This window comes from Schistocerca gregaria, chromosome 8, assembly GCF_023897955.1.
Source record: "Schistocerca gregaria isolate iqSchGreg1 chromosome 8, iqSchGreg1.2, whole genome shotgun sequence".
Classification (NCBI taxonomy): Eukaryota; Metazoa; Arthropoda; class Insecta; order Orthoptera; family Acrididae; genus Schistocerca; species Schistocerca gregaria.
In genome coordinates this window covers 23,760,426-23,776,109 of record NC_064927.1, presented here as the reverse complement: position 1 = coordinate 23,776,109, position 15,684 = coordinate 23,760,426, and positions in this window count along the sequence as shown.

Here is a 15,684-nt window from a genome sequence, read left to right as displayed (position 1 = left end):
AAATTGCATAGGGATTGAATACAACAGTCACCATGCGCACTTTCCTACATGGGGGTAATGTCACAAAAATTCTACGCTTTGATCGTACCCTGGAAGACCAGAAGTAGTTTCCGATGCACATCTGTAAGCATTCTGTAGTCTGTGGACTATCAGAGTGTTGATGAAACACAGAAATTGCATCGGGATTGAATACAACAGTCACCATACGCACTTTCCTCCATGGGAGTAATGTCTCTAACAGTCTACGCTTTGATCGTTCCCTGCAAGACCAGTAGTAGTTTCCGATGCACATCTGGAGGCATTCTGTAATCTGTGGACCTTCAAAGTGTTTATGAAACACAGGAATTGCCACGAGATTGAATACAGCAGTCATCTATGCGCACTTTCCTCCTTGGGAGTAATGTCTCAAACAGTCTACGCTTTGATCGTTCCCTGGAAGACCAGTAGTAGTTTCCGATGCACATCTGGAGGCATTCTGTAATCTGTAACCTATCTGAGTGTTGATGAAACACAGAAATTGCATCGGGATTGAATACAACAGACACCATGCAAACTTTCCTCCATGGGAGTAATGTCTCTAACAGTCTACGCTTTGATCGTTAGCTGCAACACCAGTAGTAGTTTCCGATGCACATCTGGAGGCATTCTGCAATCTGTTGACCATCAAAGTGTTGATGAAACACAGAAATTGCCTCGGGATTGAATACAACAGTCACCATGCGCACTTTCCTCTTTGGGAGTAATGTCTCTAACAGTCTACGCTTTGATCGTTTCCTGGAACACCAGGGTAGTTTCCGATGCACTTCTGAAGGCCTTCTGCAATCTGTTGACCTTCAAAGTGTTGATGAAACACAGAAATTGCCTCGGGATTGAATACAACAGTCACCATGCGCACTTTCCTCTATAGGAGTAATGTCTCTAACAGTCTACGCTTTGATCGTTTCCTGGAACACCAGTAGTAGTTTCCGATGCACATCTGGAGGCATTCCGTAATCAGTGGACCTTCAAAGTGTTGAAGAGACACAGAAATTGCATCGGGATTGAATACAACAGTCGCCATGCGCAAATTTCTTAAATGGGAGTAACGTCTCAAACAGTCTAGGACTTGATCGTTCCCTGGAAGAGCAGTAGTAGTTTCCGATGCACGTCTTTAGGCATTCTGTAATCTGTGGACCTTCAAAGTGTTGATGAGACACAGAAATTGCATCTTGATTGAATACAACAGTCAACATGCGCACTTCCCTAAATGGGAGTAATGTCTCAAACAGTTTACGCTTTGATCGTTCCCTGAAAGTCCAGTAGTAGTTACCGATGCTCATCTGGCGACATTCTGTAATGTGTGGACTATCAGAGTGTTGATGAAACACAGAAATTGCATCGGGATTGAATACAACAGTCACCATACGCACTTTCCTCCATGGGAGTAAAGTCTCAAACAGTTTACGCTTTGATCGTTCCCTGGAAGACCAGTAGTAGTTTCCGATGCTCATCTGGGGTCATTCTGTAATGTGTGGACTACCTGATTTTTGATGAAACCCAGAAATTGCAAACAGGATTGAATACAACAGTCACCATGCGCACGTTCCTCCATGGGAGTAATGTCTCAAACAGTTTACGTTATGATCGTTCCCTGGAAGACCTGTAGTAGTTTCCGATTCACATCTGGAGGCATTCTGTAATCTGTGGACAACAGAGTGTTGATGAAACACAGAAATTGCATCGGGATTGAATACAACAGTCACCATACGCACTTTCCTCCATGGGAGTAATGCCTCAAACAGTCTACGCTTAGATCGTTCCCTGGAAGACCAGTAGTAGTTTCCGATGCACATCTGGAGGCATTCTCTAATCTGTAACCTATCTGAGTGTTGATGAAACACAGAAATTGCATCGGGATTGAATACAACAGTCACTATGCGAACTTTCCTCCATGGGAGTAATGTCTCAAAGAGTTTAGGGTTGGATCGTTCCCTGGATGACCAGGAGTAGTTTCCGATGCACATCTGGAGGCATTCTGTAATCTGTAGACTATCAGAGTGTTGTTGAAACACAGAAATTGCATCGGGATTGAATACAACAGTCACTATGCGAACTTTCCTCCATGGGAGTAATGTCTCAAACTGTCTTCGCTTTGATCTTATCCTGGAAGACCAGTAGTAGTTTCCGATGCACATCTGGAGACATTCTGTTATCTGTGGACCTTCAAAGTGTTGATGAGACACAGAAATTGCATCGGGATTGAATACAACTGTCACCATGCGGACTTTCCTCCATGGGGCTAATGTCTCAAAAACTCTACGCTTTGATCGTTCCCTGGAAGACCAGTAGTAGTTTCCGATGCACATGTGGAGGCATTCTGTAGTCTGTGGACTATCAGAGTGTTGATGAAACACAGAAATTGCATAGTGAATGAACAACTGTCGTCATGCGCAATTTCCTCCATGGGAGTAATGTCTCAAACAGTTTACGCGTTGATCGGTCCCTGGAAGACCAGTAGTAGTTTCCGACGCACAACTGGGGGCATTCTGTAATGTTTGGACTATCAGAGTGATGTTGAAACACAGAAATTGCATCTGGATTGAATGCAACAGTAACCATGCGCACTTTCCTCCATGGGAGCAATGTCTCAAACAGTTTACGCTTTGATCGTTCCTTCTAAGACCAGTAGTAGTTTCCGATGCACATCTGGGGACATTGTGTAATGTGTGACTATCAGAGTGTTGATGAAAAACAGAAATTGCAATCAGGATTGTATACAACAGTCACCATGCGCACTTTCCTCCATGGGAGTAATGTCTCAAACAATTTACGCTTTGATCTTTCCCTGGAAGACCTGTACTAGTTTCCGATGCACAGCTGGGGGCATTCTGTAATCTGTGGACTTACAGAGTGTTGATGAAACACAGAAGTTGCATCGTTATTGAATACAACAGTCACCATGCGCATTTTCCTCTATGGGAGTAATGTCTCTTTCAGTCTACGTTTTGATCGTTTCCTTTAACAGCAGTAGTAGTTTCCGATGCACATCTGGAATCATTCTGTAATCAGTGGACATTCAAAGTGTTGATGAGACACAGAAATTGCATCGGGGTTGAATACAACAGTCACCATGGGCAATTTTCCTAAATGGGAGTAATGTCTCAAACAGTCTAGGACTTGATCGTTCCTTGGAAGAGCAGTAGTAGTTTCCGATGCACATCTGGATGATTCTGTAATCTGTGGACCTTCAAAGTGTTGATGAGACACAGAAATTGCATCGGGATTGAATACAACAGTCACCATGCGCTCTTTCCTACATGGGAGTAATGTCAAAAAAATTCTACGCTTTAATCGTTTCCTGGAAGACAAGTAGTAGTTTCAGATGCACATCTGGATTCATTCTGTAGTCTGTGCACTATCAGAGTGTTGATGAAACACAGAAATTGCAATCAGGATTGAATACAAGAGTCACCATGAGCACTTTCCCCCTTGGGAGTAATGTCTCATACAGTTTACGTTTTGATCGTTCCCTGGAAGACCAGTAGTAGTTTCCGATGCACATCTGGAGGCATTCCGCAATCTGTGGACTAATAGAATGTTGTTGAAACACAGAACTTGCATCTGGGTTGAATACAACAGTCACCATGCGCACTTTCCTCCATGGGATTAATGTCTCAAACAGTCTAGGATTTGATCGTTCCCTGGATGACCAGGAGTAGTTTCCGATGCACATCTGGAGGCATTCTGTAATCTGTAACCTATCTGAGTGTTGATGAAACACAGAAATTGCATCGGGATTGAATACAACAGACACCATGCAAACTTTCCTCCATGGGAGTAATGTCTCTAACAGTCTACGCTTTGATCGTTCCCTGCAAACCAGTAGTAGTTTCCGATGCATATCTGGAGGCATTCTGCAATCTGTTGACTTTCAAAGTGTTGATGAAAAACAGAAATTGCCTCGGGATTAAATACAACAGTCACCATGCGCACTTTCCTCTATGGGAGTAATGTCTCTAACAGTCTACGCTTTGATCGTTTCCTGGAACACCAGGGTAGTTTCCGATGCACATCTGGAGGCATTCTGCAATCTGTTGACCTTCAAAGTGTTGATGAAACACAGAAATTGCCTCGGGATTGAATACAACAGTCACCATACGCACATTCCTCTATAGGAGCAATGTCTCTAACAGTCTACGCTTTGATCGTTTCCTGGAACACCAGTAGTAGTTTCCGATGCACATCTGGAGGCATTCTGTAATCAGTGGACCTTCAAAGTGTTGATGAGACGCAGAAATTGCATCGGGATTGAATACAACAGTCACCATGCGCAATTTTCCTAAATGGGAGTAACGTCTCAAACAGTCTAGGTCTTGATCGTTCCCTGGAAGAGCAGTAGTAGTTTCCGATGCACATCTGGAGACATTCTGTAATCTGTGGACCTTCAAAGTGTTGATGAGACACAGAAATTGCATCGGGATTGAATACGACAGTCACCATGCGCACTTCCCTCCGTGGGAGTAGTGTCTCAAACAGTTTACGCTTTGATCGTTCCCTGGAAGACCAGTAGTAGTTTCCGATGCTTATCTGGCGACATTCTGTAATGTGTGGACTATCAGAGTGTGGATGAAACCCAGAAATTGCAATCAGGATTGAATACAACGGTCACCATGCGCACTTTCCTCCATGGGGTAATGTCCCAAACCGTTTACGTTTTGAGCGTTCCCTGGAAGACCAGTAGTAGTTTCCGATGCACATCTGGAGGCATTCTGCAATCTGTGCACCTTCAATGTGTTTATGAAACACAGGAATTGCCACGAGATTGAATACAACAGTCACCATTCGCACTTTCCTCCATGGGAATAATGTCTCCAACAGTCTACGCTTTGATCGTTCCCTTTAAGACCAGTAGTAGTTTCCGATGCACATCTGGAGGCATTCTGTTATCTCATGACAATCAGAGTGATGTTGAAACACAGAAATTTCATCGGGGTTGAATACAACAGTAACCATGCGCACTTTCCTCCATGGGATTAATGTCTCAAAGAGTTTAGGGTTGGATCGTTCCCTGGATGACCAGGAGTAGTTTCCGATGCACATCTGGAGGCATTCTGTAATCTGTAGACTATCAGAGGGTTGTTGAAACACAGAAATTGCATCGGGATTGAATACAACAGTCACCATGCGAACTTTCCTCCATGGGAGTAATGTCTCAAACTGTCTTCGCTTTGATCTTTTCCTGGAAGACCAGTAGTAGTTTCCGATGCACATCTGGAGGCATTCTGTATTCTGTGGACCTTCAAAGTGTTGATGAGACACAGAAATTGCATCGGGATTGAATACAACTGTCACCATGCTGACTTTCCTCCATGGGACTAATGTCTCAAAAATTCTACGCTTTGATCGTTCCCTGGAAGACCAGTAGTAGTTTCCGATGCACATCTGGAGGCATTCTGTAGTCTGTGGACTATCAGAGTGTTGATGAAACACAGAAATTGCATCGTGATTGAATACAACTGTCGTCATGCGCAATTTCACCCATGGGAGTAATGTCTCAAACAGTTTACGCGTTGATCGGTCCCTGGAAGACCAGTAGTAGTTTCCGACGCACATCTGGGGGCAATCTGTAATGTGTGGACTATCAGAGTGTTGATGAAACACAGAAATAGCATCAGGATTGAATGCAACAGTAACCATGCGCACTTTCCTCCATGGGAGTAATGTCTCAAACAGTTTACGCTTTGATCGTTCCTTCTAAGACCAGTAGTAGTTTCCGATGCACATCTGGGGACATTCTGTAATGTGTGGACTATCAGAGTGTTGATGAAAAACAGAAATTGCTATCAGGATTGTATACAACAGTCATCATGCGCACTTTCCTCCATGGGAGTAATGTCTCAAACAATTTACGCTTTGATCGTTCCCTGGAAGACCTGTACTAGTTTCCGATGCACAGCTGGAGGCATTCTGTTATCTGTGGACTTACAGAGTGTTGATGAAACACAGAAGTTGCATCGCTATTGAATACAACAGTCACCATGCGCACTTTCCTCTATGGGAGTAATGTCTCTAACAGTCTACGCTTTGATCGTTTCCTGGAACAGCAGTAGTAGTTTCCGATGCACATCCGGAGGCATTCTGTAATCAGTGGACATTCAAAGTGTTGATGAGACACAGAAATTGCATCTGGGTTGAATACAACAGCCACCACGGGCAATTTTCCTAAATGGGAGTAAAGTCTCAAACAGTCTAGGACTTGATCGTTCCCTGGAAGAGCAGTAGTAGTTTCCGATGCACATCTGGAGGCATTCTGTAATCTGTGGACCTTCAATGTGTTTATGAAACACAGGAATTGCCGCGAGATTGAATACAACAGTCAACCATGCGCACTTTCCTTCATGGGAGTAATGTCTCAAACAGTCTACGCTTTGATCGTTCCCTGGAAGACCAGTAGTAGTTTCCGATGCACATCTGGAGGCATTCTGTAATCTGTCACCTATCTGAGTGTTGATGAAACACAGAAATTGCATCGGGATTGAATACAACAGACACCATGCAAACTTTCCTCCATGGGAGTAATGTCTAAAACAGTTTACGCTTTGATCTTTACCTGGAACACCAGTAGTAGTTTCCGATGCACATCTGGAGGCATTCTGTAATCAGTGGACCTTCAAAGTGTTGATGAGACACAGATATTGCATCGGGATTGAATACAACAGTCACCATGCGCAATTTTCCTAAATGGGAGTAATGTCTCAAACAGTCTAGGACTTGATCGTTCCCTGGAAGAGCAGTAGTAGTTTCCGATGCACATCTGGAGGCATTCTGTAATCTGTGGACCATCAATGTGTTGATGAGACACAGAAATTGTATCGGGATTGAATACAACAATCTCCATGCGCACTTTCCTCCATGGGAGTAATGTCTCAAACAGTTTACACTTTGATCGTTCCCTGGAAGACCAGTAGTAGTTTCCGATGCACATCTGGGGACATTCTGTAATGTGTGGACTATCAGAGTGTTGATGAAACACAGAAATTGCAATCAGGATTGAATACAACAGTCACCATGTGCACTTTCCTCCTTGGGAGTAATGTCTCAAACCATTTACGTTTTGATCGTTCCCTGGAAGACCTTAGTAGTTTCCGATGCACATCTGGAGGCATTCTGCAATCTGTGGACTAACAGAGTGTTGATAAAACACAGAATTTGCATCGGGATTGAATATAACAGTCACCATGCGCACTTTCCTCCATGGGAGTAACGTCTCAAACAGTTTCCGTTTTGATCGTTCCCTGGAAAACCTGTAAAAGTTTCCGATGCTCATCTGGAGGCATTCTGTAATCTGTGGACTAACAGAGTGTTGATGAAACACAGAAATTGCATCGGGATTCAATACAACAGTCACCATGCGCACTGTCCTCCATGGGAGTAATGTCTCTAACAGTCTACGCTTTAATCGTTCCCTGGAAGACCAGTAGTAGTTTCCGATGCACATCTGGAGGCATTCTGTAATCTGTAACCTATCTGAGTGTTGATAAAACACAGAAATTGCATCGGGATTGAATACAACAGACACCATGCAAACTTTCCTCCATGGGAGTTATGTCTCTAACAGTCTACGCTTTGATCGTTCTCTGCAAGACCAGTAGTAGTTTCCGATGCATATCTGGAGGCATTCTGCAATCTGTTGACCTTCAAAGTGTTGATGAAAAACAGAAATTGCCTCGGGATTGAATACAACAGTCACCATGCGCACTTTCCTCTATGGGAGTAATGTCTCTAACAGTCTACGCTTTGATCGTTTCCAGGAACAAAAGGGTAGTTTCCGATGCACATCTGGAGGCATTCTGCAATCTGTGGACCTTCAAAGTGTTGATGAGACACAGAAATTGCATCGGGATTGAATACAACTGTCACCATGCGGACTTTCCTCCATGGGACTAATGTCTCAAAAACTCTACGCTTTGATCGTTCCCTGGAAGACCAGTAGTAGTTTCCGTTGCACATCTGGAGGCATTCTGTAGTCTGTGGACTATCAGAGTGTTGATGAAACACAGAAATTGCATCGTGAATGAATACAACTGTCGTCATGCGCAATTTCCTCCATGGGAGTAATGTCGCAAACAGTTTACGCGTTGATCGGTCCCTGGAAGACCAGTAGTAGTTTCCGACGCGCAACTGGGGGCATTCTGTAATGTGTGGACTATCAGAGTGATGATGAAACACAGAAATTGCAATCAGGATTGAATACAACAGTCACCATGCGCACTTTCCTCCATGGTGTAATGTCCCAAACCGTTTACGTTTTGATCGTTCCCTGGAAGACCTGTAGTAGTTTCCGTTGCACATCTGGAGGCATTCTGCAATCTGTGCACCTTCAATGTGTTTATGAAACACAGGAATTGCCACGAGATTGAATACAACAGTCACCATTCGCACATTCCTCCATGGGAATAATGTCTCCAACAGTCTACGCATTGATTGTTCCCTGCAAGACCAGTAGTAGTTTACGATGCACATCTGGAGGCATTCTGTAATCTGTAGACTATCAGAGTGTTGTTGAAACACAGAAATTGCATCGGGATTGAATACAACAGTCACTATGCGAACTTTCCTCCATGGGAGTAATGTCTCAAACTGTCTTCGCTTTGATCTTTTCCTGGAAGACCAGTAGTAGTTTCCGATGCACATCTGGAGGCATTCTGTAATCAGTGGACCTTCAAAGTGTTGATGAGACACAGAAATTGCATCGGGATTGAATACAACTGTCACCATGCGGACTTTCCTCCATGGGAGTAGTGTCTCAAACAGTTTACGCTTTGATCGTTCCCTGGAAGACCAGTAGTAGTTTCCGATGCTCATCTGGCGACATTCTGTAATGTGTGGACTATCAGAGTGTTGATGAAACACAGAAATTGCAATCAGGATTGAATACAACAGTCACCATGCGCACTTTCCTCCATGGTGTAATGTCCCAAACCGTTTACGTTTTGATCGTTCCCTGGAAGACCTGTAGTAGTTTCCGTTGCACATCTGGAGGCATTCTGCAATCTGTGCACCTTCAATGTGTTTATGAAACACAGGAATTGCCACGAGATTGAATACAACAGTCACCATTCGCACATTCCTCCATGGGAATAATGTCTCCAACAGTCTACGCATTGATTGTTCCCTGCAAGACCAGTAGTAGTTTACGATGCACATCTGGAGGCATTCTGTAATCTGTAGACTATCAGAGTGTTGTTGAAACACAGAAATTGCATCGGGATTGAATACAACAGTCACTATGCGAACTTTCCTCCATGGGAGTAATGTCTCAAACTGTCTTCGCTTTGATCTTTTCCTGGAAGACCAGTAGTAGTTTCCGATGCACATCTGGAGGCATTGTGTAATCAGTGGACCTTCAAAGTGTTGATGAGACACAGAAATTACATCGGGATTGAATACAACTGTCACCATGCGGACTTTCCTCCATGGGACTAATGTCTCAAAAACTCTACGCTTTGATCGTTCCCTGGAAGACCAGTAGTAGTTTCCGTTGCACATCTGGAGGCATTCTGTAGTCTGTGGACTATCAGAGTGTTGATGAAACACAGAAATTGCATCGTGAATGAATACAACTGTCGTCATGCGCAATTTCCTCCATGGGAGTAATGTCGCAAACAGTTTAGGCGTTGATCGGTCCCTGGAAGACCAGTAGTAGTTTCCGACGCGCAACTGGGGGCATTCTGTAATGTGTGGACTATCAGAGTGATGTTGAAACACAGAAATTGCATCAGGATTGAATGCAACAGTAACCATGCGCACTTTCCTCCATGGGAGCAATGTCTCAAACAGTTTACGCTTTGATCGTTCCTTCTAAGACCAGTAGTAGTTTCCGATGCACATCTGGGGACATTCTGTAATGTGTGGACTATCAGAGTGTTGATGAAAAACAGAAATTGCAATCAGGATTGTATACAACAGTCACCATGCGCACTTTCCTCGATGGGAGTAATGTCTCAAACAATTTACGCTTTGATCTTTCCCTGGAAGACCTGTACTAGTTTCCGATGCACAGCTGGAGGCATTCTGTAATCTGTGGACTTACAGAGTGTTGATGAAACACAGAAGTTGCATAGTTATTGAATACAACAGTCACCATGCGCACTTTCCTCTATGGGAGTAATGTCTCTAACAGTCTACGTTTTGATCGTTTCCTTTAACAGCAGTAGTAGTTTCCGATGCACATCTGGAATCATTCTGTCATCAGTGGACATTCAAAGTGTTGATGAGACACAGAAATTGCATCGGGGTTGAATACAACAGTCACCATGGGCAATTTTCCTAAATGGGAGTAATGTCTCAAACAGTCTAGGACTTGATCGTTCCCTGGAAGAGCAGTAGTAGTTTCCGATGAACATCTGGATGCATTCTGTAATCTGTGGACCTTCAAAGTGTTGATGAGACACAGAAATTGCATCGGGATTGAATACAACAGTCACCATGCGCTCTTTCCTACATGGGAGTAATGTCACAAAAATTCTACGCTTTGATCGTTTCCTGGAAGACCAGAAGTAGTTTCCGATGCACATCTGGAGGCATTCTGTAGTCTGTGGACTATCAGAGTGTTGATGAAACACAGAAATTGCATCGGGATTGAATACAACAGACACCATGCAGACTTTCCTCCATGGGAGTAATGTCTCTAACAGTCTACGCTTTGATCGTTAGCTGCAAGACCAGTAGTAGTTTCCGATGCACATCTGGAGGCATTCTGCAATCTGTTGACCATCAAAGTGTTGATGAAACACAGAAATTGCCTCGGGATTGAATACAACAGTCACCATGCGCACTTTCCTCATTGGGAGTAATGTCTCTAACAGTCAACGCTTTGATCGTTTCCTGGAACACCAGGGTAGTTTCCGATGCACATCTGGAGGCATTCTGCAATCTGTTGACCTTCAAAGTGTTGATGAAACACAGAAATTGCCTCGGGATTGAATACAACAGTCACCATACGCACTTTTCTCTATAGGAGCAATGTCTCTAACAGTCTACGCTCTGATCGTTTCCTGGAACACCAGTAGTAGTTTCCGATGCACATCTGGAGGCATTCTGTAATCAGTGGACCTTCAAAGTGTTGATGAGGCACAGAAATTGCATCGGGATTGAATACAACAGTCACCATGCGCAATTTTCCTAAATGGGAGTAACGTCTCAAACAGTCTAGGTCTTGATCGTTCCCTGGAAGACCAGTAGTAGTTTCCGATGCACATCTGGAGGCATTCTGTAATCTGTCGACCTTCAACGTATTGATGAGACACAGAAATTGCATCAGCATTGAATACAACAGTCACCATGCGCACTTTCCTACATGGGGGTAATGTCACAAAAATTCTACGCTTTGATCGTACCCTGGAAGTCCAGAAGTAGTTTCCGATGCACATCTGGAAGCATTCTGTAATCTGCGGACTAACAGAGTGTTGATGAAACACAGAAATTGCATCGTGATTGAATACAACTGTCGTCATGCGCAATTTCCTCCATGGGAGTAATGTCTCAAACAGTTTACGCTTTGATCGTTCCTTCTAAGACCAGTAGTAGTTTCCGATGCACATCTGGGGACATTCTGTAATGTGTGGACTATCAGAGTGTTGATGAAAAACAGAAATTGCAATCAGGATTGTATACAACAGTCACCATGCGCACTTTCCTCCATGGGAGTAATGTCTCAAACAATTTACGCTTTGATCGTTCCCTGGAAGACCTGTACTAGTTTCCGATGCACAGCTGGAGGCATTCTGTTATCTGTGGACTTACAGAGTGTTGATGAAACACAGAAGTTGCATCGCTATTGAATACAACAGTCACCATGCGCACTTTCCTCTATGGGAGTAATGTCTCTAACAGTCTACGCTTTGATCGTTTCCTGGAACAGCAGTAGTAGTTTCCGATGCACATACGGAGGCATTCTGTAATCAGTGGACATTCAAAGTGTTGATGAGACACAGAAATTGCATCGGGGTTGAATAATACAGTCACCACGGGCAATTTTCCTAAATGGGAGTAAAGTCTCAAACAGTCTAGGACTTGATCGTTCCCTGGAAGAGCAGTAGTAGTTTCCGATGCACATCTGGAGGCATTCTGTAATCTGTGGACCTTCAATGTGTTTATGAAACACAGGAATTGCCGCGAGAATGAATACAACAGTCTACCATGCGCACTTTCCTTCATGGGAGTAATGTCTCAAACAGTCAACGCTTTGATCGTTCCCTGGAAGACCAGTAGTAGTTTCCGATGCACATCTGGAGCCATTCTGTAATCTGTCACCTATCTGAGTGTTGATGAAACACAGAAATTGCATCGGGATTGAATACAACAGACACCATGCAAACTTTCCTCCATGGGAGTAATGTCTAAAACAGTTTACGCTTTGATCTTTTCCTGGAACACCAGTAGTAGCTTCCGATGCACATCTGGAGGCATTCTGTAATCAGTGGTCCTTCAAAGTGTTGATGAGACACAGAAATTGCATCGGGATTGAATACAACAGTCACCATGCGAACTTTCCTCCATGAGAGTTATGTTTCAAACTGTCTACGCTTTGATGGTTTTCTGGAAGACCAGTAGTAGTTTCCGATGCACATCTGGAGGCATTCTGTATTCTGTGGACCTTCAAAGTGTTGATGAGACACAGAAATTGCATAGGGATTGAATACAACAGTCACCATGCGCACTTTCCTACATGGGGGTAATGTCACAAAAATTCTACGCTATGATCATACCCTGGAAGACCAGAAGTAGTTTCCGATGCACATCAGGAAGCATTCTCCAGTCTGTGGACTATCAGAGTGTTGATGAAACACAGTAATTGCATCGGGATTGAATACAACAGTCACCATAGGCACTTTCCTCCATGGGAGTAATGTCTCAAACAGTTTACGCTTTGATCGTTCCCTGGAAGACCAGTAGTAGTTTCCGATGCACATCTGGGGTCATTCTGTAATGTGTGGACTATCAGATTTTTGATGAAACCCAGAAATTGCAAACAGGATTGAATACAACAGTCACCATGCGCACTTTCCTCCATGGGAGTAATGTCTCTAACAATCTACGCTTTGATCGTTCCCTGCAAGACCAGTAGTAGTTTCCGATGCACATCTGGAGGCATTCTGTAATCTGTGGACCTTCAAAGTGTTTATGAAACACAGGAATTGCCTCGAGATTGAATACAACAGTCAACCATGCGCACTTTCCTTCATGGAAGTAATGTCTCAAACAGTCTACGCTTTGATCGTTCCCTGGGAGACCAGTAGTAGTTTCCGATGCACATCTGGAGGCATTCTGTAATCTGTCACCTATCTGAGTGTTGATGAAACACAGAAATTGCATCGGGATTGAATACCACAGTCACCATGCAAACTTTCCTCCATGGGAGTAATGTCTCAAACTGTCTACGCTTTGATGGTTTTCTGGAAGACCAGTAGTATTTTCCGATGCACATCTGGAGGCATTCTGTAATCAGAGGACCTTCAAAGTGTTGATGAGACACAGAAATTGCATAGGGATTGAATACAACAGTCACCATGCGCACTTTCCTACATGGGGGTAATGTAACAAAAATTCTACGCTTTGATCGTACCCTGGAAGACCAGTAGTAGTTTCCGATGCACATCTGGGGTCATACTGTAATGTGTGGACTATCAGATTTTTGATGAAACCCAGAAATTGCAAACAGGATTGAATACAACAGTAACCATGCGCACATTCCTCAATGGGAGTAATGTCTCAAACAGTTTACGTTTTGATCGTTCCCTGGAAAACCTGGAAAAGTTTCCGATGCACATCTGGAGGCATTCTGCAATATGTGGACCTTCAAAGTGTTGATGAAACACACAAATTGCCTTGGGATTGAATACAACAGTCACCATACGCTCTTTCCTCTATGGGAGTAATGTCTCTAACAGTCTACGCTTTGATCGTTTCCTGGAACACCAGTAGTAGTTTCCGATGCACATCTGGAGGCATTCTGTAGTCTGTGGACTATCAGAGTGTTGATGAAACACCGAAGTTGCTTCGGGATTGAATACAACAGTCACCATGCGCACTTACCTCCATAGGAGTAATGTCTCAAACAGTTTACGCTTTGATCGTTCCCTGGAAGACCAGTAGTAGTCTCCGATGCACATCTGGTGACATTCTGTAATGTGTGGACTATCAGAGTGTTGATGAATCACAGAAATTGCAATCAGGATTGAATACAACAGTGACCATGTGCACTTTCCTCCTTGGGAGTAATGTCTCAAACAGTTTACGTTTTGATCGTTCCCTGGAAGACCTGTAGTAGTTTCCGATGCACATCTGGATGCATTCCGCAATCTGTGGACTAGCAGAGTGTTGTTGAAACACAGAAATTGCATCGGGGTTGAATACAAGAGTCAACATGCGCACTTTCCTCCATGGGATTAATGTCTCAAACAGTCTAGGTTTTGATCGTTCCCTGGATGACCAGGAGTATTTTTCGATGCACATCTAGAGGCATTCTGTTATCTGTGGACTATCAGAGTGTTGTTGAAACACAGAAATTGCATCGGGATTGAATACAACAGTCACCATGCAAACTTTCCTCCATGGGAGTAGTGTCTCAAACTGTCTACGCTTTGATGGTTTTCTGGAAGACCAGTAGTATTTTCCGATGCACATCTGGAGGCATTCTGTAATCTGAGGACCTTCAAAGTGTTGATGAGACACAGAAATTGCATAGGGATTGAATACAACAGTCACCATGCGCACTTTCCTACATGGGGGTAATGTCACAAAAATTCTACGCTTTGATCGTACCCTGGAAGACCAGTAGTAGTTTCCGATGCACATCTGGGGTCATACTGTAATGTGTGGACTATCAGATTTTTGATGAAACCCAGAAATTGCAAACAGGATTGAATACAACAGTCACCATGCGCACTTTCCTCCATGGGAGTAATGTCTCTAACAATCTACGCTTTGATCGTTCCCTGCAAGACCAGTAGTAGTTTCCGATGCACATCTGGAGGCATTCTGTAATCTGTGGACCTTCAAAGTGTTTATGAAACACAGGAATTGCCTCGAGATTGAATACAACAGTCAACCATGCGCACTTTCCTTCATGGAAGTAATGTCTCAAACAGTCTACGCTTTGATCGTTCCCTGGGAGACCAGTAGTAGTTTCCGATGCACATCTGGAGGCATTCTGTAATCTGTCACCTATCTGAGTGTTGATGAAACACAGAAATTGCATCGGGATTGAATACCACAGTCACCATGCAAACTTTCCTCCATGGGAGTAATGTCTCAAACTGTCTACGCTTTGATGGTTTTCTGGAAGACCAGTAGTATTTTCCGATGCACATCTGGAGGCATTCTGTAATCTGAGGACCTTCAAAGTGTTGATGAGACACAGAAATTGCATAGGGATTGAATACAACAGTCACCATGCGCACTTTCCTACATGGGGGTAATGTCACAAAAATTCTACGCTTTGATCGTACCCTGGAAGACCAGTAGTAGTTTCCGATGCACATCTGGGGTCATACTGTAATGTGTGGACTATCAGATTTTTGATGAAACCCAGAAATTGCAAACAGGATTGAATACAACAGTCACCATGCGCACTTTCCTCCATGGGAGTAATGTCTCTAACAATCTACGCTTTGATCGTTCCCTGCAAGACCAGTAGTAGTT